We start from the raw sequence: 16,039 nt of genomic DNA on the forward strand, positions 1-16,039 counted from the left end.
TTTCGAATTCCATTATAATAATTTAAGAAAAAGATGGTAACTTGAGCTAAGGATGTTACAATGGAAGAGTGAAGCATGAAGACTTGAGATGTACTCCCTCCCCCGGCTTTATTGCAGTGTTATTAAATTTGCATTTAATAATATGCATACATTTCAAATGTAACTTTGATGAATTTTGGCAGTTATATAAAGTTCTGAAATCACAACACAATCAAGATATATAATGTTTCCATCACCCTGAAAAGTTCCCTCAGTCCTTTCTGCAAAAGATCCCGGTCCTTGGCAACCACTCAGTTTCTGCCACTATGCTTTTTGCCTTTTCTAAAATTACCTAAGGGTAGAATTATATATATATTATTATATATATTATACATAATATGATATAGTCTGCATTTGATTTCTTTTTCTTAGTATTTTGTTTTTACAGATTCATCCATGTTATTAAGTGAATCAACATTCTAGTCTTTGTTATTGCTAAGTAGTATTTTATAACATGGAAATAAAAGAATGTGTTTACCAAATCATTCATTGATTAACATGTGGTTTCCTTCTATGTTTGAGTTATTATTAATAATGGTACTTCGAATATTTGTTTGAAAGTATTTTGTGGATAGGGCTTCCCTGATGGCGCAGTGGTTGAGAGTCCGCCTGCCGATGCAGCGGACACGGGTTCGTGCCCCAGTCCGGGAAGATCCCACATGCCGCGGAGCGGCTGGGGCCGTGAGCCATGGCCGCTGAGCCTCCGCGTCCGGAGCCTGTGCTCCACAACGGGAGAGGCCACAACAGTGAGAGGTCCGCGTACCGCAAAAAAAAAAAAAAAAAAAAGTATTTTGTGGGTATATGTTTTCATTTGCCTTGGATAAATTCTACACTCAAACTCATTTTTAGATAAATTTCCAGATATTTCTAATCTGTGGCTTGACTTTTTATTTTTCAGCTGCTTTTGAAAAGCAAACTTTGTTTTCTTTTATGATTGGCACTTTGTGACATTTTGTGTGTGTGTAGTTTAAAAAAATGTGCTCTAACCTAATGTCACAAATAATTTCTTCTACATTTTCCTCAAGAAGTTTTAGCTCTAACTTTTAGGTTTATGAGATATCAATATTTTGAGTTAGTTTTTGTGGATGATGTGAAGTAAGAATGAGAGTTCATTTTTTCCCCCCTTTTCATGCAGATACTCATTTGTTCTAGAAAAATTTGTTGAAAAGACTATCCTTTCTACAGTGAATTACCTTGGCATCTTTGTAGAAAATATTTTTTTACCAAAAGTGTGGGTCTATTTCTGAAATATCTTTTCTGACACATTGAGTTATTTATCTAACCTTTCATTAATAACCCACTGTTTTGATTACCATAGCTCTATACTAACTCTTTAAATCTATTAATTGGGATATACATTCTCCAAACTTGTTTTTTTACAAAAGTTTTTTACTATTTTATGTCTTCTGCCTTTCAATAAAAAATTTATAACTAGACAATTTATTAAGAAAGAACAAAAACAAAACCTTGCTAGTATTTTGATTGGGATCACATCCTGAGATATTGGTAAATCTACTTGTTAATTGTAGTAACCTTTTTTTCATTCATTAAGAATTTTTATGTATACAACCATATCACCTGAAGATAAGGATTTTTACTATTTCCTTTCCAAAATGTGTATCTTTTGTTTGTTTTATTTGCCCTACTGTATTGGTGAGAACCTCCAGTTACATAGAAGTACTGAGGGTGGATATTCCTGTCTTGTTCTGATCTTAGGTAGAAAGAATTGAATATTTCATAACTGAGTGCACATTTAACTGTATCTTTTTCACAACTGCTTTTAGTCAGAATGAGAAAGTTACTTCTTATACCTAAGTTTTCACGAATGAATTTTTAATGCCTTTTTTGCATCGATTGAAATGCTGATATTGTTTTCTCCTTCAGTCTATTTAATTGCTTAACTACACTTATTAATTTGAAAATGTTATATTAACCTTGCATTCCTAGATAAATAGCAATTGCTCTTCATGTATGATCTTTTTTATATATTGTTGGATTTTAGTTGATAAAACTTTGCTAAGAATTTTTTGTATCTATATTCATGCAGGATATTGATCTGTAGGTTTATTTCCTCTTGTGATATATTTTTCTAGTTTTATCATCAGGGCAATACTGACATTATAAATATGAGGTTTTTGGAAATTTGTATATTATCTATTCAATTATTTTTATTCTAAAATATTATTTATTCTGAAAGCTTGTTTTTATTTATTAAATATATGATAGAATTTCCCAATTAAGTCATGGGCAGGGGGTATTGATTTTACACTTTCTGTTTCTTCTTGAGTCTGTTTTGGTAGTTTGTGTCTTCAAGGAATTTTGCCGTTTCACCTAACTCTTCAAGTTTGATTAAGAGGGAAAACTGAATGCTAAACAATTAGCTTTTTTATGCAAACGGTGTTTTACTTTGAAAAAAATTACACTGATTATCATTGTGTCTATAAATCCCAGATCAATCTATTTAGAATTATTTCTACTGTTTTTGTTTTTCAAAAGTCACTAATTTTATATCATTAAAATTACCAGAATAAATTTATGTTTGTCCGAAAGATAATTAGGGTTAAGAACAATTCATGAGAATCAACTTAACATATCTTGTTCCCATACAAGTTGCTTTCTTCTAATCACTAAGACATGGTTTCCCTTAATCACTAAGCCTTTGATGACTCTGAAAGTTACTGTCAGTCCCATGAGTTGTGTTTTTTTTTTTTTTTTTTAATGATTGGATCATTGTAGCTGAAACAAATGTGAATTATAAATACACAGGTGGATGGTATCTGTAGAATTCTTTTGCTGGCATCACTGTGTTTCTAAAGAGAAAAATTACAGGTTCTAATTTGCATTGTAAGTTCATAATATGATTTCATACATTTATTCTGAGAAATAGAAAAGCAGCCACTGGCAAGCAGGAACTGTTCTGGCTCTTACAACTAGGTCTCGATATTCTTCCATTGAACGCAACCAACCTTACATCAGAAAAGATTCGTCTCTGGCCTGGATGGATCAAGACAAAACAGTTTCACTCCATATCATGTTTTAACAAAGATACAAACATAAATACCGTACAAACCAAAAAATGATTAAATGTCCTTATCCTGGCTAACACAAGTGACTTCCACTTCTTAATTAGTTACAGCTTTAGGTTTCTTCGTTTCTCCCACCTTAAAGATAAAATTTATTAAGACACAAAAACATAGAATTGCCCCATTTCCTGACAGCATTCAATATCAGGCAAAAACCCTGATTTCTTGAACTCTTCCCCAAATTACCCAAATCCTATAATTAGTGCATTGTAATATCCTCTTATTGTGGTGACTACAGTTCCCCATAGTGTGATCTCCTTCATTGCAATGAGTTACAAACCCAGCTTCTGCAGCTACATGTGTGTACCTGGTAGTCTTTGAATGGACGGCGCTGACATATTCAATTAAACTTTCAAAGGAAATGATATTTCTTTTAATTATAAGTAGTATATTCTACGGTGCTTTACTAATCTTGCTACCCCCTTCTTCAAATGCCAGTTGCTATGATAGCAGTATATGATGTTTGACAATGAAAAGAAAATCAGGCTAACAATAATTTTGAAGAGTTATTTCAGCTCTCTCTGAGATAAGTCTATTTTTAACTTCTGTCTTTATTTTAGTAAATGTACCTGGTACTGTAGAACATATATAAATTCATATTTAACTGTGTTTATTTACTCCTGAAAGATTAATAGTCACCACATGATACATTAACATTGATTTCATAGTACCCATTATAAATAAATAGGAGTCCTTGGTATATAAATATGTCTAGCAGGCTATTGATAGCAAGTTGTAATATTTCAGATGGGTATTGCATTCGCATTAAGTTAAATTTTATTTTTTTTGGTTTTTTTTTTTAACATATTCATTGGGGTACAATTGCTTTACAATGTTGTGTTAGTTTCTGCTGTATAACAAAGTGAATCAGCTATACATATACATATATCCCCATATCCCCTCCCTCTTGAGTCTCCACAGCACCCTCCCTATCCCACCCATCTAGGTGGACAAAAAGCACCGAGCTGATCTCCCTGTGTTATGCAGCTGCTTCCCACTAGCTATCTTTTTTCTATTTGGTAGTATATATATGTCAATGCTACTCTCTCACTTCGTCCCAGATTACCCTTATCCCTCCCCGTGTCTTCAAGTCCATTCTCTATGTCTTCGTCTTTATTCCTGTCCTGCCCCTGGGTTTATCAGAACCATTTTTATTTTAGATTCCATATATATATATGTTAGCATACGGTATTTGTTTTTCTCTTTCTGACTTACTCAAGCCTGTATGATAGATGCTAAGTCAATCCACCTCACTACAAATAACTCAATTTCGTTACTTTTTGTGGCTGAGTAATATTCCATTGTATATATGTGCCACATCTTCTTTATCCATTCATCTGTCGATGGACACTTAGGTTGCTTCCATGTCCTGACTACTGTAAATAGAGCTGCAATGAACAATGTGGTACATGATTCTTTGTGAATTATGGTTTTCTCTGGGTGTATGCCCAGTAGTGGGAATACTGGGTCATATGGTAGTTCTGTTATTAGTTTTTTAAGGAACCTTCATACTGTTCTCCATAGTAGCTGTATCACTTTATATTCCCACCAACAGTGCAAGAGGGTTCTCTTTTCGACACACCCTCTCCAGCATTTATTGTTGGTAGATTTTTTGATGATGGCCATTCTGACTGGTTTGAGATCATACCTCATTGTAGTTTTGATTTGCATTTCTCTAATGATTAGTAATGTTGAGCATCCTTTCATGTGTTTGTTGGCAATCTGTATATCTTCTTTGGAGAAATGTCTATTTAGGTCTTCTGCCCATTTTTGGATTGGGTTGTTTTTTTTTTTTTATATTGATCTGCATGAGCTGCTTGTAAATTTTGGAGATTAATCCTTTGCCAGCTCCTACATTTGCAAATATTTTCTCCCATTCTGAGGGTTGTCTTTTTGTATTGTTTATGGTTTCCTTTGCTGTGCAAAAACTTTTAACTTTCATTAGGTCCCATTTGCTTATTTTTGTTTTTATTTCCATTTCTCTAGGAGGTGGGTCAAAAAGGATCTTGCTGTGATTTATGTCATAGAGTGTTCTGCCTATGCTTTCCTCTAAGAGTTTTATAGTGTCTGGCCTTACATTTAGGTCTTTAATCCATTTTCAGTTTATTTTTGTGTATGGTGTTAGGAAGTGTTCTAATTTCGTTCATTTACATGTAGCTGTCCAGTTTTCCTGTCACCAATTATTGAAGATGCTGTCTTTTCTCCATTGTATATTCTTGCCTCCTTTATCAAAGATAAGGTGATCATATGTTCATGGGTTTATCTCTGAGCTTTCTATCCTGTTCCATTGATCTATATTTCTGTTTGTGTGCCAGTACCATACTGTCTTCAGTACTGTAGCTTTGTAGTATAGTCTGAAGTCAGGGAGCCTGATTCCTCCAGATCCATTTTGCTTTCTCAAGATTGCTTTGACTATTTGGCATCTTTTGTGTTTCCATACAAATTGTGAAAATTTTTGTTCCAATTCTGTGAAAAATGCCATTGGTAGTTTGATAGGGATTGCAGTGAATCTGTAAACTACTTTGGGTATTATAGTCATTTTCACAATGTTGATTCTTCCAATCCAATAACATGGTATATCTCTCCATCTGTTTGTATCATCTTTAATTTCTTTCCTCAGTGTCTTATAATTTTCTGCATACAGGTCTTTTGTCTCCTTAGGTAGGTTTATTCCTAGATATTTTATTCTTTTTGTTGCAGTGGTAAGTGGGAGGGTTTCCTTAATTTCTCTTTCAGATTTTTCATCATTAGTATATAAGAATGCAAGAGATTTCTGTGCATTAATTTTGTATCCTGCAACCTTACCAAATTCATTGATTAGCTCTTGTAGTTTTCTGGTAGTGTCTTTAGGATTCTCTATGTATAGTATCATGTCATCTGCAATCAGTGATAGTTTTACTTCTTTTTTTCCAGTTTGGATTCCTTTTATTTCTTTTTCTTGTCTGATTGCTGTGGCAAAAACTTCCAAAACTATGTTGAATAATAGTGGTGAGAGTGGGCAACCTTTTCTTGTTCCTGATCTTAGTGGAAATGGTTTCAGTTTTTCACCATTGAGGACGATGTTGGCTGTGGGTTTGTCATATATGGCCTTTATTATGTTGAGGAAATTTCTCTCTATGCCTACTTTCTGCAGGGTTTTTATCATAAATGGGTGTTCAATTTTGTCGAAGGCTTTCTCTGCATCTATTGAGATGATCATATGGTTTTTCTCCTTCAATTTGTTAATATGGTGTATCACATTGATTGATTTGCGTATATTGAAGAATCCTTGCATTCCTGGAATAAATCCCACTTGATCATGGTGTATGATCCTTTTAATGTGCTGTTGAGTTCTGTTTGCTAGTATTTTGTTGAGGATTTTTGCATCTATGTTCACCAGTGATATTGGCCTGTAGTTTTCTTTCTTTGTGACATCCTTTGGTTTTAGTATCAGGGCGATGGTGGCCTCGTAGAATGAGTTTGGGAGTGTTCCTCCCTCTGCTATATTTTGGAAGAGTTTGAGAAGGATAGGTGTTAGCTCTTCTCTAAATGTTTGATAGAATTCTCCTGTGAAGCCATCTGGTCCTGGGCTTTTGTTTGTTGGAAGATTTTTAATCACAGTTTCAATTTCAGTGCTTGTGATTGGTCTGTTTATATTTTCTCTTTCTTTCTGGTTCAATCTCAGAAGGTTGTGCTTTTCTAAGAATTTGTCCATTTCTTCCAGGTTGTCCATTTTATTGGCATAGAGTTCCTTGTAGTAATCTCTCATATCCTTTGTATTTCTGCAGTGTCTGTTGTTACTTTTCTGTTTTCTAATTCCGAAATTTCCCTTTCCGAATTTTTAATTCTGTTGATTTGTGTCTTTTCCCATATTTTCTGATGAGTCTGGCTAATGGTTTATCAATTTTGTTTATCTTCTCAAAGAACCAGCTTTTAGTTTTATTGATTTTTGCTATCATTTCCTTCATTAGTTTTCATTTATTTTTAATCTGGTGTTTATAATTTCTTTCCTTCTGCTAACTTTGGGGGTTTTTTGTTCTTCTTCCTCTTAATGCTTTAGGTTTAAGGTTAGGTTGTTTATTTGAGATGTTTGTTGTTTCTTGAGGTAGGATTGTATTGCTATAAACTTCCCTCTTAGAACTGCTTTTGCTGAATCCCATAGTTCTGAGTCATCGTGTTTTCATTGTCATTTGTTTCTAGGTATTTTTTTATTTCCCCTTTGATGTCTTCAGTGATTGCTTGGTTATTTAGTAATGTAATGTTTATCCTCCATGTGTTTGTATTTTTTACAGTTTTTTTCCTGTAATTGATGTCTAGTCTCATAGCATTGTGGTCAGAAAAGATATCTGATACGATTTCAATTTTTCTTAAATTTACCAAGGATTGATTTTTGACCCAAGATATGGTCTATCTTGGAGACTATTCTATGAGCACTTGAGAAGAAAGTTTATTCTCTTGTTTTTGGATCTCATGCCCTATAAATATCAATTAAGTCCATCTCATTTAATATGTCATTTAAAGCTTGTGTTTCCTTATTTATTTTCTGTTTGGATGATCTGTCCATTTGTGAAATTAGGGTGTTACAGTCCCCTGCTATAATTGTGTTACTGTCTATTTCCCCTTTTATGGCTGTTAGCATTTTCTTTATGTATAGTGGTGCTCCTATGTTGGGTGCATAAAGATTTACAATTAGTATATTTTCTCCTTGGATTGATCACTTGATCATTATGTAGTGTCCTTCTTTGTCTCTTGCAGTAGTCTTCATTTTAAAGTCTATTTTGTCTGATATGAGAATTGCTACTCCAGCTTTCTTTTGATTTCCATTTGCATGGAATATCTTTTTCCATCCCCTCACTCTCAGTCTGTATGTGTCCTAGGTCTGAAGTGTGTCTCATGTAGACAGCATATATATGGGTCTTGTTTTTGTATCCATTCAGCAAGTCTGTGTCTTTTGGTTGGAGTATTTAGTCCATTTACATTTAAGGTAATTATCGATATGTATGTTCCTCTTACCATTTTCTTAATTGTTTTGGGTTTGTTATTGTAGGTCTTTTCCTTCTCTTGTGTTTCCTGCCTAGGGAGTTCCTTTAACATTTGTTGTAAAGCTGGTTTGGTGGTGCTGAATTCTCTTAGCTTTTGCTTGTCTGTAAAGGTTTTAATTTCTCCATCAAATCTGAATGAGATCCTTGCTGGGTAGAGTTATTTTGGTTGTAGGTTTTTCCCTTTCATGACTTTAAACTTGTCCTGCCACACCCTTCTGGCTTACAGAGTTTCTGCTGAAATATCAGCTGTTAACCTTAGGGGATTCCCTTGTATGCTAGTTGTTGCTTTTCCATTGTTGCTTTTAATATTTTTTCTTTGTATTTAATTTTTGATAGTTTGATTAATATGTGTCTTGGCATGTTTCTCTTTGGATTTATCCTGTATGGGACTCTCTGTGCTTCCTACACTTGATTGACTATTTCCTTTCCCATATTAGGGAAATTTTCAACTATAATCCCTTCAAATATTTTCTCAGTCCCTTTTTTTCTCTTCTTCTTCTTGGACCCCTTTAATTCAAATGTTGGTATATTTAATGTTGTCCCAGAGGTCTCTGAAACTGTCCTCAATTCTTTTCATTTTTTTTTCTTTATTCTGCTCTGTGGTTTTTATTTCTACTATTTTATCTTCCAGGTCACTTATCTGTTCTTCTGTCTCAGTTATTCTGCTATTGATTCCTTCTAGAGAAATTTTAATTTCATTTATTGCGTTGTTCATCATTGGTTGTTTGCTCTTTAGTTCTTCTAAGTCCCTGTTAAACGTTTCTTGTATTTTCTCCATTGTATTTCCAAGATTTTAGATCATCTTTACTATCGTTAATCTGAATTCTTTTTCAGGTAGACTGCCTATTTCCTCCTCATTTGTTTGGTCTGGTGGGTTTTTACTTTGCTCCTTCGTCTGCTGAATATTTCTGTCTTTTCATTTTGCTTAACTAACTGTATTTGGGGTCTACTTTTTGCAGGCTGCAGGATCGTAGTTCCTATTGTTTTTGGTGTCTTCCCACAGTGGGTAAGGTTGGTTCAGTGGGTTGTGTAGTCTTCCCCGTGGAGGGGACTGGTGCCTGTGTTCTGGTGGATGAGGCTGGACCTTGTCTTTCTGGTGGGCAGGACCGCATCAGGTGGTGTGTTTTGGTGTGTCTTTGAACTATTATGGTTATCGGCAGCCTCTCTGCTAATGGATGGGGTTGTGTTCCAGTCCTGCTAGTTGTTTGGCATGGGGTATCCAGCACTGGAGCTTGCTGGTCATTTAATGGAGCTGGGTCTTAGCATTGCAATGGAGATCTCTGGGAGAGTTCTCACCGATTGATATTTGTGGGGCTCGGAGGTCTCTGGTGGTCCAATGTCCTGAAATCGGGGAGGTGTGGATAGTGACCTGTGCTTGCACACAGGATTATTGGTGGCTGCAGCAGCAGCCTTAGTGTCTCATGTGTCCACGCTGATAGCCGCAGCTCGTGCCCGTCTCTGAAGCTTGTTTAGGCGGTATTCTGAATCTCCTCTCCTCGCTCACCAGTTTGGGAAGTCTGAGGTCTTCTGCCAGCGTTCAGTAGGTGTTCTGTAGGGGTTGTTCCATATGCAGATGTATTTTTGATGTATTTGTGGGGAGGAAGGTGATCTCCATGTCTTACTCATGTGCCATCTTGAAGGTCCTCCAAGTTAGATATTAAAAAATGATTTGACTATCTATAGTACAGGCTACAGTAGAATCAGACTTAAATAAATTATATTAAAATCCAAGTGCATTTATGTATAATCATAATTCCACTGTACTATAGGGGTAAAAGAGAATCATAGGTAAATCAAACAGCCTGATAATGTAAGAAATAAAACATATCTATATATACCTGTGGAGAAAAGGGAAACCTAGTACACTGTGGTGGGAGTTTAGATTGGTGCAGCCACGATAGAAAACAGAATGGAGATCCTCAAAATTTTAAATTTAATTACACTCAAGTCATTAGCAAAACCTATTGGCTGGATGCAGTTCTAGAATATAACAGCTCCAGTGTGGACTGAGATTGTTATTGGAAGAGTTAACTATTGGAGGAGGAATTCTGGAGTGCTATCAGTTGTCTATTTTTAATATGAATGATGATTACAAGAGTGCTAACACTATAATTATTGGTCAAATATATATTTATGTTTCATAGATTTTTCTGTATTTTATTATCACACACACACAAGAACACACACACACACACACACATAAATGAAGTTGATAAAAAAGAGTGAATAGGCAACAGCACACTAATTCTACTCTTCCATTAACCAAAGGAAACCAAAAGCTCTATAATTATAGTTTGGGTTTGTTGCCTTGGGAAAGACATAAAATGATTTTTAGACCAATGTGAACTGAAAGGGCTCAGCAATGTGTGTGGCTAAAGAGATTTTGATTTTGGCTTTTTTTTGTCTTTATGTGGGAATCAAATTTGCCCACAGCTGTCTCACTGACATCTAAATTACAAACTGCTATACGAGACTATTTACCCAGAAAACAGGCAGTAAGAAAAAGACAAGGAAATAATGTTAACCAAAGTAACCACAAGTGGAAAAACATATTTTGGGAAAAAGCCATTTATTAATAGAAAAGTATAGTGAAATCTGTTATTAAAGATTTTCTGCTTTCAGTATGGTAGAAAGTCTTTAGAAAATTATTTTGCTTTTTGCCTCTATTTTCTTCCAACATTTAATTTATTGCTCCAATATTCCTCTTTTGGAATAATAAACCTGAAAGTGTCCCAGGTTTTGAGTTACCTGTGGAGACAGCAAGACTATTCCCCTGCAAACACACATGGAGTCCACACTCAGTCTGAGAAAACATCAACCCTCTTTCTTTCCTCCATGTAAAGCCATAGTTTTGTAAGTCTTGGGATGTAAAAAGAAGGTGTTTCTGGAGATCATTTAATTCAATATGCAGATTATTGGTCAATGGAGATCAAAGTGATTAAACAGACCATTTTGTACGAAAATGTTTTGAATAGTCTAGACAAAAGTATTTTTTCAAATTTATTAAATTGAGTTAGATATTACTTTATCAGACACAAATGAAACTAAAGGAATGAACAATAATAACAACCACACAAAACTGCTTCAGTCTGCTCATAGCACATTAGAATTTCTTTCATTGTTCACCTACTAGATGATTTTGTAAAAATAGCTTTATTTACAAGACCTGTTTTAACATTTACACTATAGAATTTATCACCTACCCCATGGCAGCTGGAAAATTTTTATTTTACCAGGTAAAATTCATATTCATATGCTCTGATGCCCAATTTGCTTTGCAACAATAACATGTGCTTCTGTATGTTATGAGTTGCGGTGCTGTCAACATAGTACTTAATGGAATTAACCAGTGCTCTGAGATCAGCAATAGGATAACGCTCAAAAGCATCTTGCATTTGAATGCAATATTATCTGAAGTAAAGCGGTCAAGGTCCAAATTTGCTTTGGTTTTGTTTGATTGTCTTTCTTTGGCAAATCCGAAATCATTTTAATTAACAAAGTAATCACATTACTATGTGCAATGAGAATACTCTATAAAAAAGTTCATTTAGTTTCAGAAGAGCTGTTCTGGCTTACACTACAAGTCGGTGCTATGAAAGTAAATTACCTAAATAAAAACAGGGAAAGTTCCTAGTTAGCAGGCTTTATGACAATGATTATGTGGTGTGTTTAATCTCTAGATCATATTGAGTATAATTCTCACTAGTAATGTAATAAAGTGAGATGAATAAAAAAGAAGAAAGAAAGAGAGAATACCTTTCCACTAAAACAACTTATGCCATCTGAGTGTCTCTATGATTAATATTGTAATTACTGCTTATGATATGAGGACTCAGTGATGTGTGAAGGCAATGCTAACTTCAATCAACGAGTTGCAAAAGTCAATTTAATTGTCACGTGGTATTTGCTATTACTAGCATATTGATGTGGCACACTTGCATAATAACTCCTTTAAGCAAAAGCACCTTTCTTTTTTAATTGAATGGAGTGGCTTCATTATTTTCCTAACCTCTGTGGACTTTTAGAAGATGTACCTTTAGTTTGCATGGGAATAAGTTAGAAAGCTTGTTGCCTATGGTTGCTTTAAGCAGTTCAGGAGAAACCAGAAGAGTTTACTTTTTTTTTAATTCATTTACTTGTTTATTCAACAAATATGCTTCATTGTGCCAAGTGATAGGGAAAGAGAAGTGAGCGAGACAATCTGGCTGATGAATTTATAAAGTTTATAATCTACTGGAGAAAAGAAGTATTAAGAAATACATACATATATACATATATGTATATTGTTGACTTAAAAAATTCACAAAATTCACAATATGAGAGTTGCGAGTTAAGTTTTATTTGGGGCAAAATGAGGACTATAGCCCAGGAGACAGCATGGAGAAACTGCTCCAAAGAGGTAGGGGGGGAAAGTCAGTATAGATGTGATTTTGGTGAAGGGGGAGTACATACAATCAAGCACACATTTTTTGCAGGTTTCTGCTAGTCTCGTGAAGGTTACTGCTAGTCACGAGGAGCAGACGTCACCTTGAAGGATTTTAGTGCTTTCCTAGATATGAGGAGATTCAAGAATTGGGCTCATAAAATCAGCTCCTGAAAATATCTAACTATCTGAAGACCTGTTCTGCCAGTTTTTCCCAGAGCACAGAGTGCCTCATTTCTGCTCTCCACCCCGAACTCCTGTCAAGGGGTGTTGAAGGTCAGCAGCTGTAGCAGCACGTGATTTAATCCTCGTAGAGGCAGATGGCAAGTGCCCATGGCAAGTGCCAATTTGTAGTTGACAATATGTATACATATGTATATATACGTATATATTTATACATAAATTTTCTAGTTAGAATTAGGTTTTAGGTTAAGTGCTACAGCAGAGAACTACCAGGTGCAATGAACCCATGTGCAGGGAGACCTAAATTACTAGGAGGAGTTGGGGAGGTCTTTGAGGAAGTATTATTTAAAATGAGCCCTGAAAGATGAGCTAAAAAAGGAGTGGGTATCTGGATTGTGCTGAAGAAGAGAAATCAGTTGACACAAAAGATCTAAATTGACAGGAATGTGGCATATGTAAGGTACAGCTGAAGCTTAGGGATCAAGGGAGGAGCTGCATGGTGAGGACAGAGTGGAAGGCAGGGAAGGGATTCACACTTAATCAGTTACTTTCTTCCTGAACTTCCTTCTTTACTTGGCTCTAAAATCCCCACATCTCCCTCATCTTCCTCCTAATTTCCTTCTTCTCATTCTCTCTGCTTAGTCTTCCAGATGTTCCAGTTCCACGGGGCCTAACCCCCTGCCAGATTCCTTCTAAAAGTACTGTACTCCCTGGATGATACTCACTGTCCTGTCTTTAAATGTTGTCTACGTTACAATTACTCTAAAAGGTATGCCTGGGGCCATGACCTCTGCCCTGAATCCCAGACTGCTCAGAAGTCACCTGAATTTCAACACCTAAAAGGTAATTCAAAAGTACCATGTCCTAATGAGTAATACAGTTTGGCCCTCCCCTGGATTCATATTTTTATAAATAGTGCCACAATTCACCAATTGCTCAGATCATTTATCTTGCATTATTCCTTAACTCTCATGTCAACATAAAAATTCATGAGTACTATCAGTCATTTTGACCTCTAAAATATACCCCCAATGCATTACTAACACCTTGAAGGACAAATAAAAATAAAAAATGAGAGGATTAATTCTCCCTGTTAAAAATAATGAAAGACACACTCCTCCCTTTCCTTAGAGCATATCTTTTCTAAACTTGTAATTGTAAATTCTTTCTTTACCCCTTAGAGATTCGCATAAATTTCCTTTTAAATAGCTTTTTGTCAGGTTTGCAACCCAGTACTGTCTTTCTTAAGAAACTGGAGTTGAATGTAAAATCAAGGGAGATAAGGAGGCACTTATTCCAAGCGTGCCCGTTCAACGTTTGTAAGTCAACCAACATAATCCCACACATCAGGAAACTAAAATAAAAATCAATCGATACAGAAAAAGCACTTGACAAAATCCAACATCTGTTCATGATTAAGAAAAAAACAAACAAAAACAAAACCAACTCTCAGCATACGAGGGATAAATGGGAATTTCTTCAACTTGATAAAGAACGTCTATAAAAACACCTACAACTATCATCATACTTAATGATGAGAAACTGGATGCATTCCCCCTAAGAGCAGGGATAGGGCAAGACTCTCTTCTCTCATTTCGTCTATCCAGCGTGATACTGGAGTACCTAATTAGTGCACTGATAGTAGAAAATGAAATAAAAGTCTCTTTGCCTCTGTGGTCTTTCTCCTAAAAGCCCGTAAACCCAGCTAACCATGAGAAAATCTCCAGGAAAATCCTAATTGAGGCACATTCTACAACATATCTGAGCAGTACTCAAAACTGTCAGGGTCACTGAAAGCAAGGAATGTCAAAGAAACTGTTACAGCTGAGAGGAAAGAACCCCAGGAGACAGGGTTATTAAATGTAATGTGGGGACCTGGATGGGATCCTGGGGCAGGAAAAGCATTAAATAAAAACTAAGCAAATCTGAGTAAAGTCTGGACTTCAGGTATTTGTGCTGGTTTATTAATTGTAACTAATGTTCCAAACTAATGTAAGATGTTAATAATAGGGGACAATGGATGTGAGGTATACAGGAATTCTCTGCATTAGCCTCACAATTTTTCTGTAAATATAAAATTGTTCTAAATTTTAAAAAATATTTTAAAAAGGAAACAAGAATAACCATTGAAAAATATAAATCATATTTAATTCTCCTTTAATAAGAACTTTCCAGTGACATATCTTCTACATATCTTTCCATTCTCCGCCTATGGTTTTGCCCTTCTTTGTTCTGTTCCAATACGTTGCCCTCCATTTATCTCAAATTCAAAACCACATTGGATCTTTGCCTTATTCTCATCTCTCTGCCTGAGAAACACTGAATTTCATGGCTGTCTGTCAGTCTTCACTCAGTACACTGTTTAGGTGCCACCTTCTCTTCGAATCCTTCTTTGAAATAAATTAAATTGCATCTATCTCCTTATTTCCCCTTTTCCTTGAATAAATGGAGCAAGAAATTAGAAGTTCATTAAATATATCTAATTTTAGTTATTTTCAGTAAAATATTATAACTCATCAGCTGTGAGAGTTTGAAAGAATGAGATGCCAGTTCTTATGCCAGTTTACTGACACAAGTAATTAACAATTAATAAGTCATGAAATATTGAGATGAAAAGTCTGGAAATTAATGGTGCTTAGATTATGGAGAAATCATGAGTACAGTTTTAACATATTCACTTAGATATTATAAGTGGAAATGTCAAATTAATATTTGAGTATACAGATGTAGAGATAAAAATATGATATTTGAAGCCATAGTGATGGAATGAAATAGTCTGTGGTTGGAGCATAGGTTAAGATGAGAAAAACAAAAGACCCAGGATCAAACTTGAGGAACATAAATGATTAAAGGCCCTACATAAAAGGAGACACCAAAAATAACTGAGATATAGAAGCTGAAAAGTCAGAGGGGAAAGGAAATGGGTGCCAAGTCCCAAAAAAGGATTTTCCCAGGATGCTGTGGTTGACTCTGTTGGTACACAGACAGGTTAAACTAAAAAGAAAAGCGGTCTGAAAATTGCCATTGGAATTAAGAACTTTCATGGGATTTTAGCAAGAAAAGATTGATGATGCCTAAAATAGTGAAGACGAAATTCCTACAGACTGAAGAGTGGAGTGACAGGTGGCCAGAAAATGGAGGCAGAGTGTAAAGCAAATTGTTTTGTAAAACTTGGCCATTAAAAGCTTCAGCTGAGAAGAATGAGATCCAGAGGAAATATGTTTACTTTTTGAAATGGAAGAAACAAGAGTATATTCTCCACACTGATTGGAGAGATCTAATAAAATGGG

This window comes from Grampus griseus, assembly GCF_964374135.1.
Source record: "Grampus griseus genome assembly, chromosome: 12".
Lineage (NCBI taxonomy): Eukaryota > Metazoa > Chordata > Mammalia > Artiodactyla > Delphinidae > Grampus > Grampus griseus.